At 39.4% G+C, this 3,627-nt stretch overlaps 1 protein-coding gene across 2 annotated transcripts in view; it reads left to right on the top strand.

Moving 5' to 3' along the window:
* Positions 1-333: 333 nt before the first annotated feature.
* Positions 334-3,627, top strand: part of COL5A2 (collagen type V alpha 2 chain) — a 288,262-nt gene continuing 284,968 nt past the window's right edge. For both annotated transcript variants that reach the window (XM_064484975.1, XM_031451781.2), the window contains exons 1-2: positions 334-456; positions 2,484-2,659. The gene's annotated coding sequence lies outside the window, so the exon portion shown is untranslated. The remainder of the gene's footprint in view (positions 457-2,483; positions 2,660-3,627) is intronic.

Here is a 3,627-nt window from a genome sequence, read left to right as displayed (position 1 = left end):
GATCGCCGGCCCCGCCCCAAACTTCCTTTACGGACGCCGGCTGATAGGGCGTTTGTCCCAGCCCACAGGCCCCCACTCAGGGCTCCTCTAGGCCTCCATCTCGATGGTAAGATCCAGCGCCTGTGCGGCCATCTTTTATTTGGGCAACGTAGAAATAGGACACATATGAAAAAAAGTAAAAGCGAAACAGAGACATAGACACAGTGCATTTATATTACACCCCTCTAAACTCTTATTTAGTACAGAGAAATTTCTCTCTGGCCTCGTCAGTCTGACTGTATAGCTTCTTTCGTCGGAATGGAAAGGCGGAACACAGTGTATCATGTGACTTCCAGTCCTTCCTCCTATTCCCCTCCAGGCCTCCCCTCTCTCTTCTGATTCGGGCGCTATGAGATGACGCCAGCGTTTCAAGCCAACAGCTTTCTTGGTCGCGCAGTTGTGTTCGTGGTTGGAAAGGTAACGGTCAACTTTTTGCACAGGTGTTTGCTTTTCTTATTAGTCGTCACTTTGTCCCGTTTTTCTGAGCATAGCATAGTTTTTAAGCAATCTTCATAGCTCCGAGAGCCTTCCTTTTTCTTTTGGACCCCTGGCTCTTACTCCGGGGTTCTCCCCAGTTCATTGGAGCTGCTCGGGTCTTCTGACATACCGCTGTACCCAGGCCAAGTTTCAGGGCCCTGCTCCCTGGTTTGCCCGTGTTTTGGTTTTAGCTTCCCCGGTTAGTTGACCGAAGCCCTGAGAATGTTTATGCCTCCCTCTCCATTCCTTTTTATAAACGTATGTGTATCATTTTCGTGGTCCCTGTATATTAGGCAGTGCATATCTTCATTCATTCATTCAATTAACATTTACCAATCCCCCAAAGAGCCACTGACAGCTTAACTTTATCAGGAAGAGGAGACTTGCCTTGTACTTGTTAATCCTTGAAGTGTAGAAAATTACGACATTCTTTCAGTCTTTTTAGAGACAGATAATTACCGAGAGCCTTCTATGTATGAGACACAGTGCAAGGCAGCCGTGTTCCCTGCCCTGTTACCTTCTATGGGAGAGACGATAAAAATATTTAACAAACAAGATAGTCACAGATTGTATGCTGAAGAAAATAAACAGTAATAGAAGAGAGAATAATTTTCTCTGAGGTGGTTTAGGCTTAACCTGATGAATAGGTGATTGTTAAGGTTGTGCAGGTTAAAAAGTGATATTTAAAAAATTCAACGTTGATACAAATTTGATATAACATAATTCAATGCAGAAATAGAACGGTCCTGGTCCATCCTACACCCCATGAGTATCTCTCCAGCATTAAAAGTTTGGTGTATATGCTGCTTGATATTTTTCTGGGCATACATGCACATTAACATCATTCTTCAATGCAATGCACTGTTGTATTCTTTTTTCCCCAGCTATGTATGGTTTCACTCCAGTGTATATAGATTTTTATCTCCTTTTTAAAGACCTCATAGTACTTTGTAGAATAAGTGTGCCATAATTGATTAAATCATTATCTCAAAGGTGGATGTTTAGTCATTTCCATTTTTAAAAAAGTGGCTAATAGTGTTACAGGACACACATTTTCAGTGTTGCTGTAGGAGAAATTCCTAGAATAGATACTGCAGGTTGAACGATAGCTGCATTTTTTTAAATTGTGAGTGAATGCTTTGTGGAAGAGAAACACATGTCACTGGGAAAGGCAGGAGGAATAACTAATGACAGCCCCAAAAGGGAACTGTTTAACTTAGTTTTAAGTCTAAAGTTTTGGGAAAACCCAAAGAAAAGGGAATATTATAAGAGAGTATGATTTCTTCAGAAATCAGGAGGAAAAAGGACTGATGAAGTGGTGTAAAAAAAAAGCAAAATTGCCTGTAAATACTGCATCAATCAGCAACAATTGAAAGGTAGCAAGGATAGGCAGTCCATTGATTAAAATTTAGATTGTAATGTGGAGTCACTTTTTCAAGAATTGTTCAGTATAATGAATTGTGCTTTTTAAGTCTAATATTTCCCTTCAGATCCTGGCATTTGTATATCAGACACCAGTCTTTATTGATTGGCCCACAAACTCTAAAATATAACCAAAATTTTCTAAAGTGTTCGGAGGACTGGAAAGAAGTAACACAATATTGAGGGTGATAGAAGTGGCTGGATACCCTCTGCACGTGGGCATTTCATAGAAGAGAGCAAGGAAGGTTTGGCTCATTTGTTGAGAGCTGAGCATCTTTAACAGGTCCGTGGTTGTCTTCAGCTCTCCTCTTTTCTTTATAAGTCCACACCAGAATCATCTCTAAAAGTCCCTTTGTGGCAATTGACACTAAAAGTCTTCCAGCCTCTTCCTTTATCCTGTTCTAGAGCTGCTTCCACATTTGCAGGTCTTTGTTAGTTACAACAGCAGCCCACTCGGTACCAAAATCTGTATTAGTATGGGTTCTCCAGAAAAACAGAACCAACAGGATTTTTTATCGATTGATTTGTTTGTTTATTTATTTAAGGAATTGGTGTACTCAATTATGGAGGCTGAAAAGTCCTACAATGTGCAGTCAGCAAGTTGGACACCCTAGAAAACCGGTGGTGTAATTCAGTCTGAGTTGGAAGGTCATCAGTGAAGCTGATGGTGTAAATCCAGTCCAAGTACAGGAGAAGAACGATGTACCAGCTCAGCAGTCAGGTAGAGAAGGAACAAATTCTCCATTCCTCTTCCTTTTGCTCTGCTCAGGGCATTAATGGGCCCCAGATGATGCCCACCCACTTTGGGGAGAGCTGCCTGCTAATCTCACTGGAAATACTCTGACAGACAAACCTGTACATAATGTTTAGCCAAATATCTGGGTACCCTGTGACCCAGTTAAGTTGACACATAAAATTAACTACTACACTGGGCAACCACTGATCTGTTCTCTATCCCTACAGTTTTCCTTTTCCAGAAGGTCATATAAACGACATTATATAATATGTGAGCTTTTGAGTCTAGCTTCTTTTACTTAGCATAATATGTTTGAAATCCATGTAGTTGTGTAGACCAGTAGTTTCGTTTTCTCTTTTTTATTTGCTGAGTGGTATTCTATTACATGGATATTTTGCAGTTTGTTTATTTATTCTTTTGTTGAAGGACTTTAGCATTTCCTCCAGTTTTGGAAATTATGAATAATACCACTCTAAACAGTGATTTGTAGGTTTTCATGTGAACATAAGTTCTCTTTTTCTCTAGGATAAATACCAACAAGTGGGATTGCTGGATCAAATCATATGTTTAAATTTTTAAGAAACTGTCAGACTGTTTTTCCAGTTTCTGGTCTCATTTTGCATTCTAATCAGTAAAGTATGAAAGTTTTAGTTGCTTTACATCCTTCTCAGCACTTGGTGTTGTCAGGATTTTAAATTTTTGCCACTGTAAGTTTGTAGTGGGATTTCACTGTTTTATTTTCATTTCACTAATGACTAATGGTGTTGGGCATATTTTCATGTGTTTATGTCCTACCTATATCTTTGGTGCAGTGTCTTCATATCTTTTATCCATTGTTTTATTGATTGGTTGTGTTCTTATTATTGAGTTTTGAGATTTCTTCATATATTTTACATAGGATTCCTCTGTCAGATATGTGAATTGTAAATATTTTCTCCCAGATTGTGGCATCT

This window comes from Camelus dromedarius, chromosome 4, assembly GCF_036321535.1.
Source record: "Camelus dromedarius isolate mCamDro1 chromosome 4, mCamDro1.pat, whole genome shotgun sequence".
Taxonomy (NCBI): domain Eukaryota; kingdom Metazoa; phylum Chordata; class Mammalia; order Artiodactyla; family Camelidae; genus Camelus; species Camelus dromedarius.
Note: the sequence above shows the minus strand (reverse complement) of the source record. Positions and strands in the feature narration are given on the sequence as shown.